This window comes from Adiantum capillus-veneris, chromosome 20 (genome assembly GCF_014529385.1).
Source record: "Adiantum capillus-veneris isolate H3 chromosome 20, ASM1452938v2, whole genome shotgun sequence".
Lineage (NCBI taxonomy): Eukaryota > Viridiplantae > Streptophyta > Polypodiopsida > Polypodiales > Pteridaceae > Adiantum > Adiantum capillus-veneris.
This window is the reverse complement of record NC_140950.1, coordinates 108,140,373-108,153,962: the sequence shown is the minus strand read 5'-3', so window position 1 is coordinate 108,153,962 and position 13,590 is coordinate 108,140,373.

Below are 13,590 nucleotides of genomic sequence, written 5' to 3'. Positions count from 1 at the left end.
TTGTGCCAACACTACCTCTTATCCGGTTCAAGGAGTTGAAAAAATTGTGCTTACTGTTGCTAATGGTAGTTCTTTCACACTTGTTGATGCACTTTATGTACCTGGGATCAAGAAGAATCTTTTGTCTGTATCTGCACTTACTAGACTTGGACTTGTACTCAAATTTGTGGATGACAGATGTACAGTTCATGATCTCAGTTTTGATGATGAAATCATTGCATCTGGGATTTTGTGTTGTGGGCTATATAAGCTCACTTTGTATGACAAGTGTGGAAAAAATTTTGCAAATGAAGTTGCAGATTCAAGGCCTATTTCAGATGTAAAACTTTGGCATGCACATTTTGGTCATCTGAATTTTGCCAGTTTGTTGCGTTTGCAGAAATCTGATATGGTTGATTCTTTGCCACCTCTTGAAGCACATGTCAAACATGTTTGTGAAGGCTATATTTTGGGTAAGTTGCAACATTCTAATATTCCAAAGGATGGTTCAGTTCGGGCCACATGCAGGTTGTAGCTTGTGCATAGCGATGTTTGTGGGCCCATGCAAACTCCATCCTCGGGCAATTACCTTTACTTCGTGACTTTCATTGATGATTACTCCAAGCATGCATGGGTATTTTCGCTTAAAGCAAAGTCCGAAGTTTTAATGCTTCAAATAATTTCTTGCTATGGCTGAAAATTTCTCGAAATGTACTATGGGCACCCTCCGTTCCAATTGAGAGGGGGAGTATATATCTCATGAATTCAATGCATTTCTGGCTAGTCATGGGATAAAACACCAATGTACAGTGCCTTATACACCTTAGCAAAATGGTGTTGCTGAGAGGAAAAACAGGTCAATTACAGAAATGGCACAATGTATGCTCAAAAGTCAAGCTTTGCCACATTCTTTTTGTCTTGAGGCCATTATGTGTGCCACTTATGTACTAAACAAGTGTCCTAAGAAAGCTTTGCAGTCTACTACTCCATATGAAGCATGGCATAATAGAAAGTTTTTTATTGAGCACATGCGTTGTGAGCGGGAGGAAAACACACACAGCGCCTCTATAATGACCCGACACACACTCTTGGAATGATACACACACACACTATGGGGCACCACTCGGCTTAGACAACACACCTGGCCGAGACAAGGAACACACCTCTGGAGTGAGAGGAGAGAGACTATCCACTTGCCCACTCCACACAGACACACACACACACACACACACACCCCCCCAAAAAACTCAGCTCAAAAGAGGAGAATTTCTGATGTTTAGATACAATTGAGCTTGGGCCAACACCAATGGGGCAAATAGCTCACACAATATGGGTAAAATAAGCCAGATACAATCACGAACTAGAGCAGAAACTTCGCTCATAGGAGAAACTTACACAGAAAAACAGCAGGAAAAGAGTGAGGAATTTGGCAAAATGGACAGCGCCATCGCGTCCGGAATGGCCCAAAACCCCAGGCTACAATGTCAAAGTGCTCAAATCCGCCGACCTCGGATGAGCAGTTTACGGCCAAAACAAGCTCCAAAATGAGCAAAAACAGAGCTGCGGCTGTTCCTCCTCTCTTCTCCACGTTTTTTCTGGTCTTCTCTCTGTTTTTTCAGTTCCCACACTTCGCTTTTTTAGTTGGGCACCCTTGGCCTTTTAGATGACCTCAAACGGACCCCGAACAGGCCAAAAACTGACCTCGCAGTGCATAGTTGTCACCTTTTTGCATCATCCACACACCTGGCACTCAGCTTTTTTCCAATAATGCATCTCGCCACCACGTGAAGTGGCCCCAAAAAGTGGTCCTAATGATGACCTTTCTGCGTAACTCTCACAAGAAAACACCCATGTTGTGTCGGTCCTCATCTGCGTGCAAATATTGACCTTGTTCGCCCTCCTGACGCCACTAGATGCCATCTGACGCACATGCTGACCTCACGTCCCAATTATTGTAGAAAAACACAGTGGTACTGATAATAGTGAAAATCGATGCACTATGTACACCTTGTCCTACTTGTACACATGTGGGCCCCACATAACCACTTGGCTATGGAAATTGGGTAATCCTTTATTCGATGCACCATGCCTGTGTATGTACATATGCGCAATCCCTTGCTCAAGGAAACTCCTGACATAATTTGCCCATCCCCTAGCCTTCTAGATCATTCATGATCAGCAGCAGCAAAGAGAGATATGAGACTCGCCGCATCACAGGTCTCCTCATCCCTCACCAACACTGCTTGATCCACAGACAGCTCATCTTGCTCCACCATCATCAATCTAGCATGATACAATTTAAGACACAACGCATTTACCCTTGACTTATGTAGAACACCATCCAGGTTAGCCAGCTGATATGTGCCATTTGGAAAACACTCCACTACCTTGAAAGGGCCTTCCCACTTAATTTGAAACTTCTTTTGGAAGGTGTTGTCCAGCTTACTACTGTAGCGCAAAACCAAGTCATGTTTCTTGATACCCTTACTTTTAACCTTTTCATTTATCTTTGCCAAATCCTTATCTTGCATCTGCCCATAATGCTCCAATGCGCTCATCCTATCCAACTGGACCTCTTGTAACTGCAAGAGCCTCTCTTTGAATGCATCACTAGGCGACCCAAGCAACTTCTCTAACATCTTAACCGTAGGCAACTCTACCTCCACAGGCAATAGTGCTTCCTTTTCATACACCAAATGAAATGGAGTAAACCCTGTACCTGTCTTCACTGAAGTACGGCAAGCCCATAATGCACTAGGCAATTCCAAATCCCAATTCTTTCCTTGGTGCTCTGTCACTTTAGAAAGAATTTGTACCAACTCACCATTGAATCTTTCATTTAAGCCATTACACTGCGGGTAATAAGGAGTGGTATGCTGGTGCCTTATCTTCATCTTTGTGCATAAGAAGTCTAGCAGTTTAGCTCTAAATCCTGGCCCCTTATCTGAAAGTAGCTCTAATGGCACCCCAAACTTGCAACATATTTCATCATACACAAATTTTGCCACATCCTTTGCAGTGATCTGTTTTACTGCTATAGCCTCTGCCCATCTAGAGAGATAGTCCACTGCCGTTAAGATATAGCTTTTGCCCCTGCTTGTGATAGGTAACGGGCCTATTGCATCAATCCCCCACTTTTCAAACACATCAAACGCCATACTGGTTTTTCGTAGCTCTGGTTCCAACACTCTCTTCCCAAATGCTTGACATCTATTGCAAGACCTACACCAATGGTGAACATCCTTGTGCAAACTAGGCCATACATACCCCTCTTGCAAAATCTTATGCAAGGTGATCTTTAGAGCAAAATGGCCACCACATGCGCCTTCATGATTCTCTTCCAACACTCTGTAAAGCTCCTCCCGCCAAGGTACACGTCTCAACACGAGATCAGCCCCTTTCATGTATAAGACATCACCAATCAATTTGTACCTGTATGCTCTACGCACAAAGCCATACTTCTTAGACTTCTGAATCTCCTTTGGAATGATTCCTGTTAGCAAAAAATCCTCTTCTTGAGCCAAACTTTCCGGGCCATGATAAAGAGGTAAATTGGTCCTCAACACGAATAGCTCCCCAATCATGCCTTGAGCTGCTTCATGTGCCTCTCCATTTAGAGCACGTTCAATGTGTCTGATGCTCCATGCTTCGAACTTTTTTAATAGGCCTTTAATTCTGAAGCACATTTCCTTCAATGAGGTGTTCTTGCTCTTCCACACACCCAGCACTTGCTTCACCACTAACAAGGCATCACCTTTTATGCTCAACCTTCGAACCCCATGCTTCAAACAAATGTGTAATCCGGCTTCCAATGTAGCATATTCAGCCTCATTGTTACTATGCGCATCCAATTTGAACCCTCTCTTGCATACTAGCTTCCCCTCTGGATCATAAAGTGCTATACCCCCTGAAGCTGCATCATGGCTGTTTCTGTATGAACCATCAAAGAACAACACCTTTGCATTGCTGATCTGTGGCACTTCTTCAACTACCTTTCTCACCACCTCTTCCTTAACAATAAGGGGATTCTCCTTGTAGGTCAACAAATCAGCTAGGGTAGCCCTTGTACTATCTTCCACTAGAAAAGAGAACTCAAACTCTTGCAGCTCAATTACCCATTTCTTCACCACATTTGACATGCTAGTACCATTAATTAACTGTGGCAAAAAAGCATAACTCGTCAAGAAAACAAAAGGCCGTGGTAGCAAGTAATGACGAAATCGTCGACAAGCAAATATTACACTGGCCATCACTAGCTCTACTTCCGATAACTTTCTCTCCGCTACCAACTTCACTCGTCTTGCACAATACACTGGCCTCATATAATGGCTGCCCTTCCCCTTTTGCAATAGCGTGGCTCCAATGGAATAATCCCCTACTGATGGATTTACATAAAAAACTTTCTCCCAATCAGGAGCCTGCATGGCTGACAACCCCCCTAACACCTCTTTCACCTCTTGAAACACTTCTTCACACTTGTCATCCCATTGCAATGGATCATGCTTTTCCACTTGCTGTAATGGATAAAGAAGCTGCGAAGACAATGGAATAAACCGTGCCATGTACTTCACTTTGTGTATAAAAGTTGCCAATTGCTTCGTACTCATAGGTGATGGAAGAAGAATAATAGACTTAACCTTATCTGGATCAGCCTCAATGCCATTTTCTGACACCATATGGCCCAATAACTTCACCCTTGGCTGTGCTAGATGACATTTCTTTGGATTTAGTTGTCCTCCACATTCATCATATCGAGCCAATACCATCTGCAGCTTCTCATGGTGATCAGCCCTACTGCTATAGACACAGAAGTCACCCATAAAAGCTTTAACACAACTACCAATGAATGGTTCCAACACCCAATTTGCTCTCTCTTGATAGAAGGAAGGTCCATTTGACAACCCAAATGGCAATATTGTGTAGCAATAGCAGCCCCATGGCGTAATAAAAGTTGTCTTTGTGCGGTCTTTAAGAGCAATCTTCAATTGAAAATAGCCTGAAAAACCATCACACACACTGTACCTCTCATAACCTGCCACTGAATCCAAGATCTGATCGATGAATGGAAGAGGATATGGGTTCTTCTTAGTGGCTGCGTTTAAGGGTTTAAAATCCACACAAATTCTCCACTTCCCATCCTTCTTTGGGCTGACTACAACTGGACTCACCCATTCTGTGGTCTCCACTGGAACTATGAACCCTGCCTTCAGTAACTTGTCCACCTCTACCCGCAAGGCTTCCATTTGCTCTTGACCCATCCTTCTTAGCCTTTGCCGCACTGGCTTAGCACCTTCTTTCAGCTCTATATGCATCTCTTCACCCTTGAACCCTCTGATCTCTTCATATGAAGTAATGAACAAATCAGGAAAACTAGCCAGCATATGCAAAAATATATCCTTCTCCATAGCTGAGAGGTCTCCACTAATCATTTGCGTCATTAATTCCTGCTTCTTTGACAACTCAACCTTGGTTTGCATCAGCCCTTCAATCACTTCATAAGGCCCTTCACTTTCATCTTCAACTTCATTCGCAAATGCGACTAAACCACACTCTTGGATTTCTTTATCCATCAAAAGAAATGCAACATCAGCATCCTCATCACTGCTTGTAGTGCTATCACTGTCCTCATCTGTCACCGTGGAAGAGTCTTCATCACTAGACTCATCCTCATCTTCATAAATCTCCTCTAATCGTTTCCTTGTGTCCATATTATAAAGCTTCTTGGTACCTGTCTTTCCATAGAGGCTAATCGTACCATGTCGCCAATCTTGAACAGCTCCCACTGCACGTAACCATGGTCTGCCCAGTATAATAGAATATGCTCCCAACCCTGTTGGCATCACATGAAAATCAACCACTGCCTTTGCATCATATGCCTCCACTTCTAAGCTCTTTACAACACCCAATCATTTTACTTTTTGATGGTTTTCCAATCTGATCCGAAAACCTGACACCCCAGCCACTGTGAGACCCATCTTCTCAACGCATGAGTGTGTTATGACGCATATTTGGGCTCCGCCATCCACATAACCTTGTCCCAAATTTTTCCTTTTATGCCACACATCTACTATTGGACAAATGTCTGGTAGCTCGTCCATTGCCAACACCTTTACTGAACCTCTCTCTGGCTCTTTCTCCATTGGGTTAACCATCCTCTTCCACTGTCGCTTTAGCTTAGGCACCATCTCTATAAGCTGCCCAAAAGTAACATCTGCCTTCCTGCTGGTCAGATCCTCCTTCAAGTCATAGCTTAATTTCCCATCCCCTAGTGGAAAATCTGAAACATGAAACTTTCGACGAGCTCTCCTTTTCCTCTTGGCCTTGACATCCTCGCCTTCATGGCTCTTTCCTTTCTTCTTACTAGGACCTGAGGCTCTTCTTGCTTCCTTATCCGCTGTGGTCCTCTTCCCAATAGGCATCACTAATGTATCCTCTAGCTTTGATGCCTTTCCAAGGTGACTACACTTAGCACTTTTGTCTTTCCCTTTTCCTCCTGGGTCAGTCCACTAGTTCCTTCGTCTCCCTTAATTTCGATGCCATAATCATTTGACCTAGTTAGCACCTGTCTTGGCAATGGATACATGTCTCCCCACATCCTTGGTGGCTTACCACATTGCGGGCTAATGTGACCCAACTCTCCACAATTATAACATGTGGGCGTCTGCCTCCAAAACCTACCATTGCTTTGTCCAACACCATTCCTAGGCCTTTCTTCACCTTCTTGCTGATTTGCAAACCTCCCTCGACCTCGATTATTTCCCACTTGACCTAGCATGTTTAGGCTGAGATTCTTCATCAAATCTACCATTTGCCTCATGTCTTGCCTTAGCCCATCATCTTGCACTGCTGTAGTGACCACTGCTAACAGGAACTACTGGTTCATGATGAACCCCTGACATGCGCCCTTGTGAAGACTCTATAGGCTGAAATTCAGACCTCATTGGCAAAGACTCCACCCCTAACTGGCTCATTTTCCTCAGCTTCCACTCTTTGTTACTTGCTACCTCTAGTGCATCCTCATATGTCCTAGGCTTCTTTAGCTCCACTCTCCAACGTATATTCTCCCAAAGACCAGCCAAGAACCTGTCCTTCTTCATCATGTCAGGCGGGGGTACCTATGGTGCTAAAGCCTTGCACATTCGCTCCCATGCCAATGAAAACTTACGTATGTACGCATCTACTGGCTCACCTTCCTTTTGCACCAAAGCCTGTACTTCTTGCCACACCTTGTCAGGATCTTCTATCTTCACAAACTCCACTTCCAACCCATGTCGTAGATTGTCCGAACTCAACCTTACAGGTGGATCAGCCACACGCAACTCCTCTTCAAATGCTTTAGACCAAACTCGTGCATCACTCTTCAAACAAATTTGGAGAAGGCGTAACATTTGCGTAGGGTCATGAATCTGGTTGCTAATGCAAGCAACCTCCATCTTTTCCAAAAATTCTTCCACATCTTCATCACTTCTTCCATGAAACTCGGGATAAGAGAAAGCCATGGCTACCCAAGTTACAATGCTTTGAGAACCCCTTCGAACACACGTGCCAGAACCCAAGACTTTTGACTACCCAATCCCCAAAAACTTCAATGGAGCTTAACCTTAGATAAGGAAAAACACATGCATATCAAATGAGTTTTCATAGTTAATCATCGGAATGACAATAGGCAAAGGACATTCCAGGATCTCTCTCAATCTTCTTGGCCCAAACATAAAGACTATGCGCTGCTGGAAAAAGATCTTCCTGGACACATGAACATTAATCTGAATTCTTTGAGTTAAATGAAAAGGAGTGAAATGAGGGCCATTTTGATCATCCATTAAAGCCAACCATGAAGCTCCCAAGAAGGCACACCTGACTCAACCTCTGATTTTGCCAAAATTTCAGCAGCATAACAGTATAAATGGCTCAAAATACAAAAAAACCAGCCATCATAACCTGGGAAGATTTCGAGAGAGTTTCCCCAGAAGTAGAGCAGTAGGAACCCAAAATATAGACTGTCTATGTATGCATAAACTGTCAACAATAGAACCCGAGCATCAAGTAGGACTCACTAGTACATAGCCTATGGCGAGGTCACAAAAAGGGTGCTCCAGATACCTGTATCACCAAAAGGATCTCCACATTTGAGAATCCCCCAGCTCAATAAAAACCTCACGCTATCGACCCTCACACGAAGGCTAATGCAAATCGCATATAGTCAAGTCTCAGAAATGACTATCTTCCAGACCAAGTCTCAAAAATGGCTGGGACTGCCAAATACAACCAAGTATGGCTCCACAAATGCGTACAATGGCAGTTTCCACAAGTAACGTACAATCCAGCAGACAATGCGCTCAAATAGGCGCCAAGTGATGCATTCCCACAACAACTGCAAGTGACATCACTGCTAGTATATCACTGTACTCCAGCTACCTGTACCTGTGTGAATCACCTGTACCTATACCTGTCACTATAACCTGTAACCTGTAACCTGTGATCTGCAACCTGTAACCCCGAAGCTCGAAGCTCAAAGCTCGAAGCAGAAGGTACTTGAAGAAGATCCTCCGTGGGGGCACCAAAAGAATGTGAGCGGGAGGAAAACACACACATCGCCTCTATAACGACCAGACACACACTCTTGGAATGATACACACACACACACACTATGGGGCACCACTCGGCTTAGACAACACACCTGGCCGAGACAGGGAACACACCTCTGGAGTGAGAGGAGAGAGACTATCCACTTGCCCACTCCACATAGACACACACACACACACACACACACACACACACACCCAAAAAACTCAGCTCAAAAGAGGAGAATTTCTGATGTTTAGATACAATTGAGCTTGGGCCAACACCAATGGGGCAAATAGCTCACACAATATGGGTAAAATAAGCCAGATACAATCACGAACTAGAGCAGAAACTTCGCTCATAGGAGAAACTTACACAAAAAAACAGCAGGAAAAGAGTGAAGAATTTGGCAAAATGGACAGCGCCATCGCGTCCGGAATGGCCCAAAACCCCAGGCTACAATGTCAAAGTGCTCAAATCCGACCTCGGATGAGCAGTTTACGGCCAAAACAGGCTCCAAAATTAGCAAAAACAGAGCTGCGGCTGTTCCTCCTCTCTTCTCCACGTTTTTTCTGGTCTTCTCTCTGTTTTTTCAGTTCCCACACTTAGCTTTTTTAGTTGGGCACCCTTGGCCTTTCAGATGACCTCAAACGGACCCCGAACAGGCCAAAAACTGACCTCGCAGTGCATAGTTGTCACCTTTTTGCATCATCCGCACACCTGGCACTCAGCTTTTCTCCAATAATGCATCTCGCCACCATGTGAAGTGGCCCCAAAAAGTGGTCCTAATGATGAACTTTCTGCGTAACTCTCACAAGAAAACACCCACGTTGTGTCCGTCCTCATCTGCGTGCAAATATTGACCTTGTCCGCCCTCCTTACGCCACTAGATGCCATCCGACGCACCTGCTGACCTCACGTCGTCGGTCCGCGGATAGCTTCCTCGAGAAGTTTTACACGCTATAAACTCCTCATTATTGTAGAAAAACACAGTGGTACTGGTAATAGTGAAAATCGATGCACTATGTACACCCTGTCCTACTTGTACACATGTGGGCCCCACACAACCACCTGGCTATGGAAATTGGGGTAATCCTTTATTCGATGCACCACGCCTGTGTATGTACATATGCGCAATCCCTTGCTCAAAAAAACTCCTGACAGCGTGTTTTTGGTTGTTTGGCATATGCTTTGGTGCCACAAACACAACACAGAAAATTGGATGATAAAGCTGTCAAATGTATTTTTGTTGGTTATTGTGTTGAAAGCAAAGGTTACAGGTTGTATCATCTGCAAACAAAACGTATTCTGGTTTCACAAGATGTAGTGTTTGTGGAAGATTCTGTTCAGCCCTTGCTGTCATGTACTAGAGAAAATAATGTAAGCTCACAGGACATTTATGACACTTTGTTGCCTCTTTTCAGTGTTGGAAATACGATTGTAAGTTCTAATGAGGCAAATGCACAGCCTATGGTGGTTTCTAAAAATGTTACAGATCAGCCTATTACTGATGCAAATGTACATGATATACTTGATGAGAAAAGGGTTGAAAATGAGCAGGCTAGAGGTATGCCAAAATGGCTGCTGCACACTTTGCGTGATAGTAAATTGGATACACCTTTGTTTAGTGGTACTTGTTTAGGCTCTCACCATGCATCTTATGCATCAGATTGTTATGCTTTGGCTGTGTCTAGCTTACATGATGTTGAGGAACCTCTGTCTTTTGATGAACCACAGAGTTCAGAAAATTGGATGGCTGCCATGCAATCAGAATATGATGCACTTATAGAAAATGACACATGGACTTTATGTGATTTGCTTCCTGGAAAAAAGGCCATTGGTACAAAGTGGGTTTACAAGTTGAAACGCAAGCCGGATGGTGAGATCAATCTCCATAAGGCTCGAGTTGTTGCAAAGGGTTATGCACATAAAAAAGGCATCGATTATGAAGAGACCTTTGCTCCCACTTGTCATATGACTACTGTGCATTTTATATGTGCATTGGTAGCTCATTTTGGTTGGAATGTACATCAATCAAACATTGTTAATACTTCTTTCTTGAATGGTGACAAACTTGAGTAAGTTTATGTAATGCAGCCTTGTGGTTTTGTCAAGAAAGGATAAGAGGACAAAGTTGCAAATGTAACAAGGCTTTGTATGGGTTGAAGCAATCTCCTCGTGCTTGGTATGAGAAATCTCACACTCATTTGGTCAAACAAGGCTTCTGTAAATAGTCCAACAAAAATCACATTGTATGCAAAGCGTGAGGGTGATGTACTTCTCATTGTGGTTCTTTATGTAGATGATTTGCTGATCGCTGGGCCAAATGAGAGACATATTACTGAATTTAAGACTGATTTGAATGCTACTTTCAAGATGAAAGATTTGGGGTTGTTGCATCATTATTTGGTCATACAGTTTAAGCAATGTGATGGTGGTACTGCCTTGTGTCATAAAAGTTACATAGAGAAATTGCTATGTAAGTTTGGACTTGAGGATTGCAAACCTATTTCCACTCCCAAAGAAATAGGTTTGAAGTTGAGTCTACATGATGCTGGTAATCATGATGATGTCACTCTTTACCAAACTGCTATTGGCTGCCTCATTTATGTATGCAACACGAGGCTATATATTCGGTTTGCAGTCTCATAGGTCAATAGATTTATGCATAGCCCAGGGTCTACGCATTGGCAGGCTCTCAAGAGGATTTCTCGCCACCGTCGTGTCACTTTATATCTTGGCTTTTTTTATCCCAAGGGGAGATCATTGCTGCCAGATTTACATGCTTTTTTGGGCTCAAATTGGGCTGGTTGCTTTGACACACGAGTGTCCACAAGTGATTTTTGTTTCATGCTTGGCAGTTCATGTATATCATGGTTGAGCAAGAAGCAACCTACTGTGGCCAATTTGAGTTGTGAGGCTGAGTACAGGACAGTCTTCATAGCTACGATTGAGTGTGTATGGCTCGGACACGTTATGGCTGATTTGGGTGTTGGACAAGACACTACCAACATTATCTACACTGACAATCAAAGCACATTGGCAGTTGCAAGGAACCCAGTTTTTCATGCTTTCACAAAGCACATCGAGGTGCATTACCACTATGTTAGGGAGAGAATCTCACTAGGAGAGATCAACTTGGCTTATGTGCCAACACAGGACAACCTTGCAGTTCTTTTCACAAAGGCATTGTCTCGTGAGAAGCTCGAAGTTTTCCGCAAAGCTTTGGGCTTACTCCCCTTTGTGGACTGATCATGTCCTCAGGGCATGGCACTTCCCTTTACTCATTTGCCACCTCTCGTTCACCGCATCACTCCAGGGGGGCTTTGTTACCATATACATGTGGTAGTGATGTGTGTGAACGCACTAGGATGGTCGGGGCATTTTTTCCCTCTTTAGGATGTTTTTTCCCCCGTGCATTGTATATACGCCCATCACTCTAGGGCTAACTATCTTTCCATTGTGTGCCTTGAGCTTCCTTCGTCTTCTCCAAGCTGTGTGCGTTTCTCTGCAACCCTAATTCCAACAGACTAGTGAATCTCCAAGCACAATCAATACAATGAGAGTTCTAGATACCGAGACTAAAGTAAGGGATGTGTGTTTGGAAGACAAAGCCACTGAGAGAAGTTCAATTAGAGTTCCAAGTGTGGGTTATGAAGCTAGAGATATTGTTTTAGGAGAACCTAGAGTTATGAGAATGGTTGCCAAAACATGATGGATGCGACCATCTCAAGTGGAAAAGTGTGCTACAAAAAATTACAATGGGTTGGGTTACAAGTGCGCACATGTTTCACTCTTTAAGAAAGTCTTGGGAGAAAAACAAGTGACAGATCCATACTCAGTATGAGAGATTTGGGCAACTTTGGATGGAATAGCATTAACATAGCTTCAACCTTTAAGTATCATAGATTTCATAAACATAGAGTAACTTATGTGAGAGTTTGCTGATGAATTCTCAAATAGTGGAATCAAGCATAATAGAATGCCCCAAATCTATGCTTTTTAATAGAAAGAGAATGCAAAGATGAAGGAAACGTTTCTTTGCTTCAAGTAATACATAAAGAGATGTCCTACTAGAAAGTTGTCACAATATGAGAGATTATCAATTCTCTTTATAGAGGGCTTGAAAAACAAAACTCTAAAAAATGACCTGCACTTAAAAGCGTGCACCACATTTGAGCAAGTCACTAGAGAAGCAATGTAGCTATTGACAATTGCAAGGTTTATGGAGAGGTATCGGAATATGTGGACCATACTCTCAGCAGTGCCTCTTCAACCACAAGAAAATCCGCAATAAGCAGAGTATTCATGCCTCAAATGCACCAAATTTTGATCAAATGCTGGAGAAAGTGATCATGAGAATGAATGAGGGCTATTGATAAAATCTAAACCTACGACAATAAACAACATCCACAACAAAATTTATCACAAATACTGAAGTTGTGTGCAATCAATCAAGAGTACACCAATCAAAAAACAAGCAAGTGTTTTAAAATAAGAATTTTGTGAGGAGAAGGCCATATGGGCTACTAGAGATGCAACCTTTATCGCCACCATTGAGACACCAAATAGGCCAAAATAACATAGCACAAGGGGGAGATCTAAGCCTCAACCAGTCTTCAACCAACAACCTCCTTTACCTGAAGACAACAGGGATATTATCTGATATATTCAATCTATAGAAACACTTACGAGTCATAAAATGCTGCCACCAACTTTCTATTATGAAGAGCCAATAGATACTTACAGGAGATAACCAAAGGGTATTGTATATGGTAATGAGATTTATCCTTCTTGGGTAAGCTCAAATGGGGCTACAAAACCTTCATACATAGCTTAGACCACAAAGAACCATTATACAAAAAACTAAAACATGCTCATGTTCATAGAAAATCATCACTACAAACGGAGAGGATATCCTTCAAGGATAGGACAACCAATGGGGGCACAACAAGCTGCTCAACAAAAAAGTCTTTGCTATGAATATGAAGATAATAATTCAAATAGAGCTTGTCCACATAAGGGTAAGTGCACAAAGATTTCTGGGTT